Source organism: Engystomops pustulosus, chromosome 8 (genome assembly GCF_040894005.1).
Source record: "Engystomops pustulosus chromosome 8, aEngPut4.maternal, whole genome shotgun sequence".
Taxonomy (NCBI): Eukaryota; Metazoa; Chordata; class Amphibia; order Anura; family Leptodactylidae; genus Engystomops; species Engystomops pustulosus.
In genome coordinates, this window is record NC_092418.1 from 65,676,509 (window position 1) to 65,693,926 (window position 17,418).

Below are 17,418 nucleotides of genomic sequence, written 5' to 3' on the forward strand. Positions count from 1 at the left end.
CAGTGGCTCAGGTTATGCTTGGGACAGACCAGGGTACTGTGTTGCACAATGTGGGGGTTGTTAAACAACTGATGTATGAGGTAATTGTTGGACGTGATTGCCCTCTGTTCTGGGACCTATGGGCCAAGGCAGCTTTGCAAAGTTCCCCAGAGAACCCAGTCAACTCTGTTGATAGAAATCCTGAGGAAACACCAGGGTTCCCTCTGAATGTCCTAATAGGGGAGAATGAGGAAGATTCAACTTCAGAGGAGGCAGCTGTCCCTGACTTAAATGTATCCAGGGAAAATTTTGGCACAGCCCAACTCCGGGACATGACCTTAAAAGGGGCGCTAGAGTATGTTACAGTGTTAAATGGGGCTGCTCAAGAACCTGGGGCAGAGAACCGGTACCCACATTTTGCCCTGAATCAGGACCTTTTATATCGGGTGACTAAAATAAGGGATGAGATAGTGGAGCAGCTACTAGTCCCAGGGCCATATAGACGTATGGTTATGGATATGGCCCATTCACATGTGTTGGGAGGTCACTTAGGGGTGGACAAAACACTTGAGAGGGTAATACAACGATTCTATTGGCCAGGTTGTTACCGGGAAATCAGAGATTACTGTCAATCCTGCCCTATCTGCCAGATCACATCCCCAGTGGCACATTTCCGCAGCCCTCTGGTCCCTTTGCCAATTATTGAGGTCCCATTTGAAAGAATAGCAATGGACCTGGTAGGACCCTTAGTGAAGTCAGCTCGGGGGCATCAGTACATCCTAGTCATTGTGGATTATGCAACACGTTACCCCGAGGCTGTTCCCCTAAGGAACCCCTCCTCCCGAAATATTGCCAGGGAGTTGTTCTATGTTTTTTCCTGTGCAGGGATTCCCAAGGAGATCTTAACGGACCAGGGAACCCCGTTCATGTCAAAGGTGATGAGGGAACTGTGTAAGGTGTTAAAAGTCACCCAGTTGCGCACATCAGTGTACCACCCCCAGACAGATGGTCTTGTGGAGCGATTTAATAAGACCCTGAAAGCCATGCTGAAAAAGGTGGTAGAGAAGGATGGGCGAGACTGGGACTGTCTTTTACCATATCTTTTGTTTTCGATTAGAGAAGTGCCCCAATCCTCCACCGGGTAGATGTGGCAAAAGAAACTTGGGAAAGTGAGGTTACACCTTATAAGAGTGTGGTTGAGCATGTAGCTCAGATGCAGGAAAGGATGTCCAGGGTGATGCCAATTGTAAAGGAGCATCTTCTCCAGGCCCAAGAGTCACAGGCCAGGGTCTATAATAGATCTGCTCGTGTGAGACAGTTCCATCCAGGAGATCGCATACTGGTGTTAGTCCCTACTGTGGAGAGCAAGTTCCTAGCAAAATGGCAGGGGCCCTATGAGATAGTGGAAAAGGTTGGGGAGGTCAACTATAGGGTCCATCAGCCAGGGAAGAGGAAGCCCTTTCAGATCTATCATGTCAATCTGATCAAACCCTGGAAAGAGAGAGACCCCCCTGAGGCTTCTTGCCTAGTGACTCAATCGGAGTCATCCATCGAAGCCGTAAAAATTTCAGAGACCTTATCCCCTTCCCAAAAACAACATTGTAGGGAAATGCTGGAGAGGAATAAGGATCTCTTCACAGAAAACCCTGGTTGTACTAATGTGATAGAACATGAAATCCTCACAGAGCCGCATGTCAGGGTAAATTTGAAGCCTTACAGGATCCCTGAGGCCCGTAGGGAGGTAATCTCCAAAGAAGTCCACAGGATGTTAGAACTGGGAGTGATTGAGAAGTCCAAAAGTGGGTGGTCCAGCCCCATAGTGTTAGTGCCAAAGCCAAATGGTGAATGGAGATTCTGCAACGACTACCGCAGACTCAATGAGGTATCCACAGTGGATGCTTACCCCATGCACAGGGTTTATGAGCTAATAGAGCAATTAGGGACAGCCAGGTACATCAGCACCCTAGACCTTACTAAGGGATATTGGCAGATTCCATTGTCTAAAGAGGCTAAGGAAAAAACTGCTTTTTCCACACCTGAGGGGAGTTTCCAGTACGTTCGAATGCCATTTGGGTTGCAGGGGGCCCCTGCCACTTTCCAGAGAGCCATGGACCAGGTTCTACGTTCTCACAGGAAGTATGAAGTACTTGGATGATATTGTCATTTTCAGTCATGATTGGGAAAGTCACCTCATTAAGCTTCAGGCTGTCCTGAATTCTCTAAGAAGGGCTGGATTTACGATTAATCCAAATAAATGTGCCCTAGGAATGGACGAAACCAGGTACCTGGGTTACATAGTGGGAAGAGGGGAAATTAAACCCCAACTGAATAAAGTGGAAGCTATTCAGAATTGGCCCCGCCCACTTAACAAGAAACAGGTCCGGGCATTTCTAGGAATTGTGGGATACTACAGGCGATTTGTCCCCAGGTTTGCAGAGATAGCAGTTCCTTTGACTGACCTCACAAAGGGTACAAAGTCGGCAATGGTGCAGTGGTCTCCAGAAGCAGAGGGGGCTTTCAAAGAGTTAAAGGAAGCCTTGTGTAGTCAACCAGTGTTGATAGCTCCTGACTTCTCCCGTGAGTTTGTGGTCCAGACAGATGCGTCTGATGTAGGTCTGGGTGCAGTTATGTCTCAAGTAGTCAATGAGGAAGAGCACCCAGTAATTTATCTTAGCAGGAAACTGTCCCCAGCGGAGAGAAATTATGCCATTATTGAGAAAGAATGTCTGGCCATAAAGTGGGCACTAGACTCCCTCAGGTACTATTTATTGGGAAGGAGGTTCAAACTAGTGTCAGACCATGCCCCACTAAGATGGATGTGGGAGAAGAAGGGGAAAAATGCCCGGGTCACCCGCTGGTTCCTGGCCCTACAAGATTTTTCTTTCACAGTGGAGCACAGGCCAGGAAAAATGCAGGGAAATGCAGACGCCCTGTTAAGGGTGCATAGTCTGGTGGCTAAAGGTGCCAAAACCCCTGGCTTTTGTCAGAGGAGGGGGGTATGTGAGAAGGTACAAGGGGCCATTATTGATGGCAGATATGTGTCACTGAGGTGCCTGGCCTCAGTGAAGTGAGCTGGTTAATTTTTAACCTTAGGTTTCTGACAATTGTTAATGTAGCAAAGCTGCTTAATGCAGTTGATCCGGGCCGGCTTTCATTGGAGTAGTCAAGAGCAGGGTGGGTGACTACTCCCACATATCCAGGCCAGGATTGGCTGACAGATAAAGCCAGGAAGCTCAGGTGAGCTGGGGGATGTATGTTTGCAGTCTGGAAGTCTCTGCTATACTGCATGCAGTGCTGGAGGTGTTACACAGCCAAGGATCAGCAATAGTGACATTGTTTGGTTATGCTGCTGGATGGAGACACAACCTACAAAGGACTGTGAGTCCGGCCCGTGTATATGGACTGTATTTTCTGTTATATGCTGAAGCAAGCTATTCTGTTTCTTTAAACTGTTTTGGAAAGAAATAAAACAGCTACCTGGACTGTTACTGAAGTTGCCATTTGAGTTGATCCCCTACAATATATATGTACATATATATATATATATATATATATATATATATATATATATATATATAACAGCAAAAAAAGGCAGCACTCCGAGATTTGTGGAAATCAGAAAAACATACTCATTTATTCACACATGTGTCAAGGCTACGTTTCGGCTCCTTGCATCTGGAGCCTTTCTCAAGCAAAGGTGCATGTAACACAGTGAAAAATTTATACAAAATACACAGGAAGTGACATCATCTTACAGGTCATGTGATGACAGCAATACCAAGTTTAAATCACATATTTGAATACAAAAAGGACTTTACAATTACATATAAACATTAAGTTAGAGACCTAGTGCAGTCATGTGCATAATAAAAGGAAGATCTGGCGCCTACCTAAGGATCAGTAGCTGGCAGGATGTGGAATAGTGGCGTGCCCCCATGGAGCACCGCCTCTGACACAATCATGTGACTCATATAAACAGAGCTGGCAGTCACGTGACGCCATCTTGTGAAAGGGAGAACCATGCAGTGTATAATAAATACGAGATTATTGTCTCTAAAACGGGTGCCGGGTCTCAATGGGTCCACAGAGTGCCATGCACAGACATCAGTCACATTATCGTGACTGAGTTATCAGCACTGCCCGATCCATAGCAACCCTTTCAGGACCGGAGTCCAGCGGGTGCATAATGCAGGTCAGGTTATCACTCTAGAGACCAATGGTCATAATAGAGACCATTTGCAACCCAAAATAAGTGCAGTCTCCCTATAGATCAATAAAGGTTACTGAAGGAGGTGAATCATGATATGTAGTGTCTGATCCTTAGGATAATCAGCGGAGATCACATCTGCAGAGTGAAGAAAACAGTGGAGTGCCTCTAGTGAAGTGTTTGCGAGATCTAAAAAAGAAGAAAAAGTGGTAAGTATACGGCTTGGTAGGAAATAATCATTATAAATATACAATATCATACACCAATGTTTCACTGATTCAGATAAGGTGACCAAGATTCCAACCTACATAGGTTTACGCCCATTATAGAGCAACTTCCGTGGTTCTAAATTCAATATTGAGACCCTTGGGTTTCAGAGTGTCCAATCTATGGATCCACTCCAATTCTTTCCTACGAAGTCTATATAGTCTATTTCCCCCTAATCTATGAGGTGGGACATGGTCAATAATTCTGACTCGTAGTTGAAATTCCGTATGTTTGGCCTCCACAAAATGTTTTGAGACTGGTAAGTCAACTCTCCTGTCCCTGATGGACTGCCTATGATTATTCAATCGCAACTTCAGTTCTGTGCTCGTTTCCCCAACATACCATAAGCCACAAGGGCATTCCAAAAGGTATATAACATAAGATGAGGAACAAGTGAGATAGTGTCTGATAAAGAACTCCTTGCCAGTATGTCGGTCGATGAAAGTATTCCCTTTAACAATGGTTTTGCAATTAACGCAATTCAAGCATGGAAAACATCCCTTCTTCCTAGTGGTTAAGAAGGATTGTACAATTTTTTTCTTTGGGCCAATGTCAGATCTTACTAACTCGTCCTGTAAGTTCCTCACTCGTCTGTATGCGAATACAGGAGGTTGGTCAAAGATGGTAGGAGTACCTAAACCATCTCTCAAGATGGGCCAGTGTTTTCTAACAATGTTAGAAATAAGTGGGCTAGTCTCGGTGTAGGTAGTGACAAATGTGAGTCTGTCAGTCTCCGATCTGTGGGGTGTACTGCTTAAGAGTTTTTTTCGATCAATATCTGTCACCTTCTTCTTATGGGTGTTTAAGATGTGCGAAGGATAACCTCTCTGGCGAAATTTATCTGCCATGTCATCTAGTCTATTTTGTAATGGGGGGTTCCCATCAACAATCCTCTTCACCCGTAGCAACTGACTATAAGGCAAAGATTTAATCATCCGTCTCGGATGGCAACTATGAAAGTATAAAAGATTGTTCCTGTCCGTTTCTTTTGTGTACAGATCTGTGGCAAGTATATTATTCTCAAGTAACACTTTGACATCCAAGAATTGAATCTCCTTCTTGGAGTGTATGTAGGTGAATTTTACAGTGGGATCAATACAGTTCAGATAGTCAAAGAATGTATGTAATTGTGTCTCATCTCCAGACCAGATGACGAATGTCATCATAAGACCTGTCTGAAGTGATGCGAACCATAAATATGATGTTCCTCCAAAAACCGCATGTACATATTTGCGTAAGTGGGTGCCACATTCGACCCCATGGCAGTTCCTTGGGTCTGCATAAAGAACTGATCTCTGAATAGAAAATAATTGCAGGTCAGTATAACCTCCAAGAGCGCCAAAATGAATGTGTTGCACTCCTCCGAATATTGAGAAGACTCAATGAGGAAGTGTTTCACTGCTGCAATATCCCTAGCGTGGTCTATTGAAGTGCATAAGCTCACTACATCAAAGGAGACAAGTATTGTTTTTGTGTCGGTGGGTAGGCTAACATCACCTAGTTTTAACAAAAAGTCAGAGGTATCTCTCACATACGACTCTGCTTCAATGGCAAATTTCCTTAGTAACTTGTCTAAGAAGATCGCAATATTGCTGAAGATGGACCCCGACCCCGACACGATGGGTCGGCCGGGGGGGTTCTCCAAGCATTTATGGATCTTGGGTAAGGTGTATAGAACAGGAGTTCTAGGTGACTCAATGAGTAAAAATTTTTTGATGTCAGCATTTATAATCCCACCCGACACTGCTTCATCAATCAAAATTTTCAATTTGCGTTCTATAGCAAATCTGGGATCAGAGGACACTTGTTGATATACATTCACATCCATTAGTTGTCTCTCGATCTCCGCTATATAGTGAGCCTTGTCCATGATGACAACCGCCCCGCCCTTATCGGCCGGTTTGATAACCAAGTTGTCATCCTGGGCAAGAGTCCTCAATGACTCTCTTTCGTCATGACTCATGTTAGGGCGTTTGAACCCAGTTCTACCCTTTGACTTGAGTACATCCAAATCTCTTTTAACAGCAATGAGAAAGGTTTCAATAGCTGGAGCTGAAATGTTAGGAGTAAAGTTACTCTTGGTCGAGAGATCCACATCTCTCAATGTTAATTCAGATAATCTAGGTTGCATATTGGGAGTGTGTTCAGAGAAAAACATCTTGAGTTTAATAGACCTGATGAAGGCCTGTAGATCTAACTCTAGCTGAAACCAATCAATGTGTCTCTTAGGGCAAAAAGATAAGCCCTTATTTAAGGTCCTAAGTTGTACCTCATTCAGTTGGGTCGAAGAGATGTTCACAACTAAGTTCTCTTTTTCGTGTTGCGGCTTCTTGTCAGGGTCAGTGGTTGTTTGGCCTGTGGAGACTTTTCTTCTCCTCTGGTTGCGCTTGCCCCCTCTTCTAGTTGCTTTTCTCCTGGGTCCGGGGTCAATGAGACCTCCTCCAAAAAAGAATTGTGATCAGTGGGAGATTTAGGTTTGCTGTTTTGCCTCTTACGTTTTTTGATGTTCCCCTTAGTCTGGTATCTATTAGGTTTCTTATCCTCAAATTGCCAATTATATACTCTACCCGACTGGTAGTCCTCTAGGTCACGGTGCCACTTTCTTCTTTTAGTATCCTCCTGCTCAATTTGGAATTTGGACAACATATTAGTAAGTGTGATCTTGTTTTTATTTAGTTCCTCTTCACTCAAAAGTGTTTTCAAATTCTCCTCAATACTGGTTATACGTTCCGAAACAGACAATATTTCTCGATGTAGAAAGTCAATGTTTAATAAAATAACATCTCTTGCATATTGGTTGGAAAGTTGTGAAAAACGGGTACAGAACAAGTCGTTATTGGAAAACAAGTTCGGTCTCATTGTGGATCTCATGCCTCTCGGATCTCATGCCTCTAGAAAACACTGGCCCATCTTGAGAGATGGTTTAGGTACTCCTACCATCTTTGACCAACCTCCTGTATTCGCATACAGACGAGTATGGAACTTACAGGACGAGTTAGTAAGATCTGACATTGCCCCAAAGAAAAAAATTGTACAATCCTTCTTAACCACTAGGAAGAAGGGATGTTTTCCATGCTTGAATTGCGTTAATTGCAAAACCATTGTTAAAGGGAATACTTTCATCGACCGACATACTGGCAAGGAGTTCTTTATCAGACACTATCTCACTTGTTCCTCATCTTATGTTATATACCTTTTGGAATGCCCTTGTGGCTTATGGTATGTTGGGGAAACGAGCACAGAACTGAAGTTGCGATTGAATAATCATAGGCAGTCCATCAGGGACAGGAGAGTTGACTTACCAGTCTCAAAACATTTTGTGGAGGCCAAACATACGGAATTTCAACTACGAGTCAGAATTATTGACCATGTCCCACCTCATAGATTAGGGGGAAATAGACTATATAGACTTCGTAGGAAAGAATTGGAGTGGATCCATAGATTGGACACTCTGAAACCCAAGGGTCTCAATATTGAATTTAGAACCACGGAAGTTGCTCTATAATGGGCGTAAACCTATGTAGGTTGGAATCTTGGTCACCTTATCTGAATCAGTGAAACATTGGTGTATGATATTGTATATTTATAATGATTATTTCCTACCAAGCCGTATACTTACCACTTTTTCTTCTTTTTTAGATCTCGCAAACACTTCACTAGAGGCACCCCACTGTTTTCTTCACTCTGCAGATGCGATCTCCGCTGATTATCCTAAGGATCAGACACTACATATCATGATTCACCTCCTTCAGTAACCTTTATTGATCTATAGGGAGACTGCACTTATTTTGGGTTGCAAATGGTCTCTATTATGACCATTGGTCTCTAGAGTGATAACCTGACCTGCATTATGCACCCGCTGGACTCCGGTCCTGAAAGGGTTGCTATGGATCGGGCAGTGCTGATAACTCAGTCACGATAATGTGACTGATGTCTGTGCATGGCACTCTGTGGACCCATTGAGACCCGGCACCCGTTTTAGAGACAATAATCTTGTATTTATTATACACTGCATGGTTCTCCCTTTCACAAGATGGCGTCACGTGACTGCCAGCTCTGTTTATATGAGTCACATGATTGTGTCAGAGGCGGTGCTCCATGGGGGCACGCCACTATTCCACATCCTGCCAGCTACTGATCCTTAGGTAGGCGCCAGATCTTCCTTTTATTATGCACATGACTGCACTAGGTCTCTAACTTAATGTTTATATGTAATTGTAAAGTCCTTTTTGTATTCAAATATGTGATTTAAACTTGGTATTGCTGTCATCACATGACCTGTAAGATGATGTCACTTCCTGTGTATTTTGTATAAATTTTTCACTGTGTTACATGCACCTTTGCTTGAGAAAGGCTCCAGATGCAAGGAGCCGAAACGTAGCCTTGACACATGTGTGAATAAATGAGTATGTTTTTCTGATTTCCACAAATTTCGGAGTGCTGCCTTTTTTTGCTGTTCTATGATTTGATGGACCTTGGTTCAGGTCCTGGGAATTGCACCCGAGTTCATAACTTTTCCCGAGTGCTGCCTCACCTCTTTGTATCTTTATATATATATATATATATATATATATATATACACTCACCGGCCACTTTATTAGGTACACCATGCTAGTAACGGGTTGGACCCCCTTTTGCTTTCAGAACTGCCTCAATTCTTCCTGGCATAGATTCAACAAGGTGCTGGAAGCATTCCTCTGAGATTTTGGTCCATATTGACATGATGCCATCACACAGTTGCCAGAGAATTGTGGGCTGCACATCCATGATGCGAATCTCCCGTTCCACCACATCTCAAAGATGCTCTATTGGATTGAGATCTGGTGACTGTGGAGGCCATTTGAGTACAGTGAAAGAGTGCCAAGAAAATATTCCCCACACCATGACACCGCCACCACCAGCCTGAACCGTTGATACAAGGCAGGATGGATCCATGCTTTCATGTTGTTGACGCCAAATTCTAACCCTACCATCCGAATGTCGCAGCAGAAATCGAGACTCATCAGACCAGGCAACGTTTTTCCAATCTTCTGCTGTCCAATTTCGATGAGCTTGTGCAAATTGTAGCCTCAGTTTCCTGTTCTTAGCTGAAAGGAGTGGCACCCGGTGTGGTCTTCTGCTGCTGTAGCCCATCTGCCTCAAAGTTCGACGTAGTGTGCGTTCAGAGATGCTCTTCTGCCTACCTTGGTTGTAACCGGTGGTGATTTGAGTCAATGTTGCCTTTCTATCAGCTCGAACCAGTCTGCCCATTCTCCTCTGACCTCTGGCATCAACAAGGCATTTCTGCCCACAGAACTGCCGCTCACTGGATGTTTTTTCTTTTTCGGACCATTCTCTGTAAACCCTAGAGATGGTTGTGCGTGAAAATCCCAGTAGATCAGCAGTTTCTGAAATACTCAGAGCAGCCCTTCTGGCAACAACAACCATTCCACGTTCAAAGGCACTCAAATCACCTTTCTTCCCCATACTGATGCTCGGTTTGAACTGCAGGAGATTGTCTTGACCATGTCTACATGCCTAAATGCACTGAGTTGCTGCCATGTGATTGGCTGATTAGAAAGTTAATTAGAAAAGTGTTAACGAGCAGTCGGACAGGTGTACCTAATAAAGTGGCTGGTGAGTGTGTATATATATATATATATATTATATATAATTGTAGTAAGACTAATGGTTCTCTAGATACTAGGTATAGTATTTTGTGTTTTAGAATAAGGGCAATGCTTGTTTTGCAATGTAATATATAGGCCTGCATCCAGAAGCAATTAAAAAAAAAAAAAAAAAGTTATTGGAGATACAGTAAGAGATATTCACACACCGTGGGGAGGTAAATCTACGCCTTTGGCGTCTAGCACCTAGACTTTTCAGAATATATTGAGCTCCGCAGGCAGTTATTCCTCATCTTAGTTGTACAGTATCCTGCTTCACTATATTGTTGGACACTGTTTGGTATATCTGTAGAAGTTTGGAGTTTCACAATTTTTTTGCCACTTTGTGCATGTGGGTTGTGTTGGTAATTTTCTCAACACTTTATTCATTAACCCATTGCATTCCCATTGATGGGATTTTTGTTGTTTGGTTTGGCGGTTGAGTCCATTTAAAGTGTCAAATGGCCTCTTTGTGGCAGAGTCAGGTGAAAGGTGCAGGCAAGTTATTGGTGGACTAATTTAACTTATAGAGGATGTAAAACCTCCTGGTGGTCAACAGCCTGAGCTTTGGAAGTGGCCAGCCTCAAGGGTCTGGTAATAGTAAAAGTAACCAGGGGTGGGCACATTGGTGAAGCACACAATGGACAATCTTCACTAGGGTCATTGGTGCCCTTAAAGTGTACTGGCTCTGCTAGAACGGCAGCCAGAGCATGCCGCCCCCATTTGTTGATGTCTGGCCGGATTCTGTATGTCAGGCAGCTGTAGATTGGGGTATTGGTGAACCCCACCCCTAGCATGTCACCTGACTCCTCCTCTGATTGTTTTATTCCTGTGATTCAAATAAAGCTGTGGCCATTTCACCCATTAAGTTATGTGGTTGTGTATTTTTTCCATACACCGTATTTTTCTATTGTCTAAGTCGTTTTAAAATAAATCCCATCCCATATCCACACGTCAATAGGCCACAAAGTGACACAATAATAAGACCATGGAGGTGGCGGCAGCAGAATCAGCCCACAGCAAAATAGTGTCAGCAACATGGAAAGCCACAGAGTGGCCCAATGATAGATTGTGGAGGTGGCGGCAGAAGCTGCAGCAGGAGGACAGAAAGTGACATAATGATGAGTTTGTGGAGGTGGCGGCAGCAGCAGCAGGAGCCCACAGGTGGCAGCAACATGGTGGCAGTAACAGGCAGTAACAATGATAAAGTGTGCAGGTGGCAGCAGCAGGAGCCCACATAGCCAACAGCAGAGGAGGCCACATTGTGGCACAATGACAAAGTTTGAAATTAGAAGAAATTTTCCATTTAAAGATTCAAGATGCCACATCCATAATACATTACAGTTTTCCTGAAAGTATCAGGTCTTTGCCAAAAAAGAACTGCAAAGGTGGCACCAGTGGCACAAGCAGCATGAGGCCAGAGGTGTGCAGGTGGCGGCAACATGGTAGGCCACAATGATATAGTGTGAAGGTGGTGTCAGCAGCAGGAGCCTGCAGAGTGGCACAATGATATAGTGTGAAGGTGGCATCAGCAGCAGGAGCTTACAGAGTGGCACAATGATATAGTGTGAAGATGGTATCAGCAGCAGCAGGAGCCCACAGAGTGGCACAATGATATAGTGTGAAGGTGGTATCAGCAGCAGCAAGAGCCCACAGAGTGGCACAATGATAAAGTGTGGAGGTGGCAGACAATTCCAGCCCCTGGTAAAGATGGTAGGAGGCAAATGGAGCAACTGGCAGCATATGTGTGGCATCAGGCGGTGGCAGCATCAGAATAGTGGCTGAGGCAAGTAGTTGGAACCCAGTTTAATATCTCAACGTTTGGAGGAGGCGTTATGGCTGATCTAATCTGATGCATTAGGTATTAGGCCAATCCAAGCCTGATTCATCTTGACAAAGGTCAGTCTCTCCACTTTACAGGTGGAAAGGAGGGTTCTCCTTGGGGTAACGATGGCCCCCACCACACTGAACACCCTCTCTGATGCCACACTGCCGGCCGGACAGGAGAGCTTCCCTACTGCAAACTCCGCAAGTTGCAGCCACACATCAAGTGTGGCTGCCCAGTAGTCCATGGGATCCTCTACCTGAGGTGGTAAAGTGCTGTCCAAGTAGGTCACCACCTGCTGGTGCACGGTCTGCTCCATATCCTGCTGCTGCTGGTTGCGGTTACCCTCCTCAATAGGCGGGTGAAGGAAGTTGCTCAATAAGGAATCTAGACTTAAGCTGCTGCTGATGGAACTGCTACTGCTCCTACCCCCCAGCTCCCCACAGCAGCCGTGGTAGTAGTACGTGAGCGATGACTGCCAGGAATCCCCCGGCCAGATCTGACACAGGATGGACAATGGCGCACATAGGCAGCGGCCAACTGTGTGCACAGTATTTCTCTATAGTATGCCAGTTGTTCCTCCCTCTCAGCAGCTGGAAAAAAGGCACCCATTTTTTACCGGTAGCCAGGGTCCAAGAGGGTGGAGAGCCAAAAGTCATCCCTATTCCGGATGTTGACTATTCGGCTGTCACTAGTTAGGCAAAGCAGCATGCTGCAGGCCATCTGCACAAGTGACTCTGGGGGACTCCCGGCCTCCATCTCCACTGTATACTGCCACAGTGCTTTTGGGTCATCTGCCTCATCTTCTACATCCTCCAGATGCTCCTGCTCCTCCTCTCCTGTCACCTCAGTAGAAAAACCACAAATTGCACCAGACTCTGCTTGTGCTCCAATGTCTTCCTCCTCCTCTTCCTCCAGTTCAGCCCCCACCAGACTCTTGTGGCCGTAAGATGCAGTCTCCACTTCTCCAGAGCCCTGAACAGACATATTTTGCAGCATGAGTTCCAGGACATGAAGCAGTGGAATGACGTGATTTATCCGGCAGTCCTGGCGAATCACAAATAACGTGGCCTCTTCAAATCGCATAAGGGCCTGAGCAAATCGCATAAGCTGCCAGTGGCTGACATCAAAGTTACACTGGGGAGTACTCTGGTCTGCTTGCATCATCAAAAAATCATTAATGGCCATATTACTGTTCATAAAAAAGGTCAAACATATGGAGACTGGAATTCCAACGGTTGGAAACATCACTTATCAAACTATGTTGGGGTAGGCCGTTCTGATGCTGCAACTCGAGGAGGGTGTGCTTGGCTTTGTAAGAATGGCTGAAGTGCGTGCAAAGTGTCCTGGCCATTTTTTAGAATGTCTTGCAGATTGGTGGAAGACTTCATGAACTTGTTGACAACCAGATTGAACACGTGCACCATGCATGGCGCATATACCATCCATACTCGGTGCAGCGCGGACAACATGTTCCTTCGATTGTCTGTCACCATGGTTCTGATTTTTAGTTGTTGCGGAGAAAGCGACACATTGATTTCTTGTTGCATGACGCAGAGAAGTTCCTCCCCTGTGTGATTTTGTTAACCCAGGCAAACTAGGTGTAGAACTGCGTAACACTGCTTTGCCCTGCACATGTGGTATGATGGAGCAGCACTTATGGAGGCTGAGGTGGTGGTGGAGAAGGAGGAGGAAGGTGGAAACTGGCACAGGAGCAGCAGTTTGACAACATGGAGGAGAAAGCGCCGTCTCTTGTGGAAGTTGTTGGTGTGGCTGGTGGCGGCAAGCACATTCACCCAGTGGGCTGTAAAGGACATGAACTGGCCCTGACCATAATTACAGCTCCACACGTCCGCGCTGCCGTGCACCTGAAACTGATAAGCTCAAGGACTTCTATTGTACATATTGTAGAAGGGTTGTCTCTGCCTTGGAACGCTCCACCTCGGTTTGGCACAAGCCATTAGTTCTCTGAAGGGTGCAGAGTACACGACTTGGAAAGGGAGGGAATGCAGAATCAACAACTTGGACAAGAGCACAGCCAGCTTCTGCACCTTATGATGGCTGGACGCATAGAGTTGTCTCTTTGTTATCGCTGGCGCCATGCGTAGAGAGGAGCAAGAGCATCTGGACCGGGAGATGATGTCAAAGACAAACAGCTCATTCGGCAGAGGTGCTGGAGCCTTAACTTGCTGAAACAGCATGTGTGCCACTAGGCATTTCTACCAGGCCAGTGGATGGTGAAGCTGCATGTGTTGGCGCAGGGGCGTGGTGCCAACGTTAGCTCCCTGGTCACACTTCACTTTCTGCCCGCAGATACGACATATACCTACGCTCGGCTCCTGTGATGTCTTTACAATAAACTGCCAGACCACCGAGGTATTAATTTTACCCCAAACACTCTGCACAACGACTACTACCACCACTGCCTCGCTGAGCCCCTGTGCCACTGCCTACTTGGACCAGTGAATCAGGATTTGTACCCCACAGATGTTTGGCTCCCGTCCTCGCATTGCTGCCACCCTGCTGATTAACGCCCCAGTAGTGACTTACTGCCTGCTCCACTGCCTGACACGCAAGCTGACACTCTCTTCGCCCGACGATGAATGAATCCCCTGCTACTAGAGATGAGCGAGCACTAAAATGCTCGGGTACTCGTTATTCGAGACGAACTTTTCCCGATGCTCGAGTGCTCGTCTCGAATAACGAGCCCCATTGAAGTCAATGGGAGACTCGAGCATTTTTCAAGGGGACCAAGGCTCTGCACAGGGAAGCTTGGCCAAACACCTGGGAACCTCAGAAAAGGATGGAAACACCACGGAAATGGACAGGAAACAGCAGGGGCAGCATGGGGCTGCTTAATCGCACCATTATGCCAAAATTATGGGCAACAGCATGGCCATGACAGAGTGACCGAATGAGGCTAGATAGCATCTAAAACATGCAATAATTGACCCTGACACTATAGGGGACGGCATGCAGAGGCAGCGGCAGCAGTGACAGGCTAGAGAGTCTCATGGCGACATACCCTAAATGGACTCAGGTTTCAGCAAAGGAGGTGAAATGATTTCGTATGTGAACAAAAGGTTGACGGTATATTTAGTCGATAACACGACATAGTGACCAAGTTCCATAACGTATCTGGTGAAACACCCGAAAAATGAGCCTGACACAGCTCTTTTGATAAGGGGACGACATGTGGAGGCAGCCATGGAGACGACTTCAATGATTAAGAGCGACAGTATGGGGCATTCATATTGCGCTGCTATGATTGCAACTTCAGGTCTCCAGCATGGTGGCGACAGATGGGCCGAGTTCCACTATGTATCTGGTGAAACACCTGAAAATTCTGCCTGACACAGCTCGTTTGATAAGGGGATGATGTGCTGCATATCCTCTCGTGCTCCAGCGTCTGGGGTATAGAGAGTTGAAATGAGACATTGGTGGACGCTGTGGAGGATCGTGGAGGCAAAATGGACAGGAAACAGCAGGGGCAGCATGCATGGATGCCTCTGAGGCTGCCTAATCCTGGGATGGAGCTGGCGGTCCACTGCCAGGCGAGCTTTCGCCTGTCCAAGCCCCTGTCTCTCGGCTCCTCCCCACCCAAAATGGGCCTGGGGGCCAGAAGCGTTTACTTTGAAAAAATTATAATTTTCAAAGCAGGCCGGGTCGTTAAAATATTTCACCTAGAAATAATGGAATAGCATAGTGGTTCTATTTTTAATTGTTTTTACGGAAATGGTTCCATGATTAAGGGCGACAGTATGGGGCATCCATATTGCGCTGCTAAGATTGCAACTTCAGGTCTCCAGCATGGCGGCGACAGATGGGCCAAGTTCCACTATGTATCTGGTGAAACACCTGGAAATTCTGCCTGACACAGCTCGTTTGATAAGGGGACGATGTATGGAGGCAGTGAACTAGTAGTAGATTAAAGGTGCTGCAGTTAAAACTATGTTAGTTGGATCTTGAGATGGAGCTGGCGCTCCGCTGCCAGACGAGCTTTCGCCAATCCAAGCCCCTGTCTCTAGGCTACTCCCCAAACAGCACTTCTAAGAACCTTTTGTATAAGATCAAGTGTAGTAGCGTTCTTATAAGTTTAGGATATGGCGGGTGAGGGGAATGTAAACTGATGCGCAAGAAGCGCTGAAATAATATTGGTAAATGATAAAAGTTTGCCGGTATATTTTGTGGATTACACAGCAGGGTGGCGACAAAGTTAACAAGTTTGATGTGGAAGCCATGAAAACAACCCAAAATTCTGCCTGACACAGTTCGTTTGATAAGGAGACAATGTATGGAGGCAGCTATATGGACGACTTTTGGAGGCAGCTATGGCGATGATGTGTGGAGGTAGCAATGGAGACAACGTGTGGAGCCAGCTAAAAAGACGACATGTGGAGGCTGCTATGGAGACAATTTAATTTGTATAGTGCCTGTATGTGGCAGTCCAAAAAAGTTTTCAAACCAGAGGAGCAGGTAGGTGGTCCTCCAGAAAAATGAAATAAATTGAGTGCCTGTATGTGGCAGTCCAAAAAAGTTTTCAAACCAGAGGACCAGGTAGGTGGTCCTCCAGAAAAATTAAATACATAGAGTACTATAGCTAGAGCCAGTTTGCCCTTGCAAAAAATAGCCAGTTTCCTATGCTTTAGTGTACAAAGAGGAGGAGAAGGAGGACAATGAGGAGGAGGAGTGCATACATTATTCAGGTTGAGCTTCTTTCACCTGGTCGAGAATGAAAATCCGGAGAAATCCAGGCTTTATTCATCTTGATAAGCGTCAGCCTGTCAGCGCTGTTAGTCGACAGGCGTGTACGCTTATCGGTGATGATGCCACCAGCTGCACTGAAAACCCGCTCGGACAACACGCTAGCGGCAAAGCAGGCAAGAACCTCCAAGGCGTACAGCGCCAGTTCGTGCCACATGTCCAGCTTTGAAACCCAGTAGTTGTAGGGAGCTGTGTGATCATTTAGGATGATGGTATGGTCAGCTACGTACTCCCTCACCATCTTTCTGTAAAGATCAGCCCTACTCTGCCGAGACTGGGGACAGGTCACAGTGTCTTGCTGGGGTGACATAAAACTGGCAAAGGCCTTGTAAAGCGTACCCCTGCCAGTGCTGGAAAAGCTGCCTGCTCGCCTACTCTCCCTCGCTACTTGTCCCGCAGAAGTACGCCGTCTGCCGCTAGCGCTGTCAGAAGGGAAATACTGTTTCAGCTTGTGGGAAAATTTTGCTTGTACCGTGGGTCCAGGAGAGTGAATACCCAGTAATCGGTGCTGGAATAAATTCTTTGAACGCGAGGGTCACGGGATAGGCAGCCTAGCATGAAATCTGCCATATGCGCCAGAGTCCCAACGCGCAAGAATTCACTCCCCTCACGGACCTGACTGCCCATTTCTTCCTCCTTCAACTCCCCCAACACCTCTTCTTCTGCCCATACACGCTGAACAGTGAAGGACTGAACAATGGTCCCCTCTTCTGTCTCGCCAACATTCTCCT